This window comes from Otolemur garnettii, unplaced genomic scaffold (genome assembly GCF_000181295.1).
Source record: "Otolemur garnettii isolate 467f Iridium unplaced genomic scaffold, OtoGar3 scaffold00009, whole genome shotgun sequence".
Lineage (NCBI taxonomy): Eukaryota > Metazoa > Chordata > Mammalia > Primates > Galagidae > Otolemur > Otolemur garnettii.
In genome coordinates, this window is record NW_003852404.1 from 7,185,513 (window position 1) to 7,186,221 (window position 709).

The following is a 709-nucleotide window of genomic DNA, read 5'->3' on the forward strand; positions in this document are numbered from 1 at the left end:
GTCCTAACACAGAAACCTCACAATAACCACCTCCCAATAGCATTCTTCTCAAAACAGATAGAATTCATAGCCCTAGGCTGGCCCCTCTGCCTCCCAGCAGTGGCTCTCACGTCCCTCTTTTTCCTAAAGGCCCAGAAACTTACCCGCCAGGCCCCGACCTATCTACTTACCCCTCATAACATCCCATCCCTTTTAAAACCCCAACACTTATCTTTAATGTCTGCACCTGGTTTACCCCACCTCCTAATCCTCTTTATAGAAAATCTGGACCTGCGTTTGCTTCAGCAGCACAGACATAAAATTGGAACGATACAGAGAAGATTAGCACGGCCCCTGTGCAAGGATGACATGGAAATTCGTGAAGCATTCCATATTAAAAAAAAAAAAAAAAGGAAGAAAAGAAAACCCAGACCTTCACTTTCTCCCTGGCCCAGCCTATAACCAATCCCTCAGCTCCATTAGCTGCCTTCTGCTCACATGACCCTCACACTTCCCAGAACTCATTCCAGGATCGCTGACCTTTAATCGTGGTAACACTACACCCTTTTCCCGGCATCTCCCTCTTCCCCTCACCTAACCCTGACGACCCCTGGTTTATCGACGGCAGTTCTTCTAAGCCCACTGTTAACTCCATTGCCAAGGCAGGCTTTGCTATTGTGTCTTCTTCCCAGATTATTACCTCCATTACTCTGCGCCCCCCCCCCCATAA

The 709-nt window shown here is 48.0% G+C and overlaps 1 non-coding gene across 1 annotated transcript; it reads left to right on the forward strand.

The window, feature by feature from the left end:
* The first annotated feature begins 274 nt into the window (after positions 1 to 274).
* LOC111723264 lies at positions 275 to 378 on the forward strand. Its single transcript, XR_002771842.1, has one exon. It is a non-coding gene; the product is annotated as a U6 spliceosomal RNA (small nuclear RNA).
* The last annotated feature ends 331 nt before the right edge of the window (positions 379 to 709 follow it).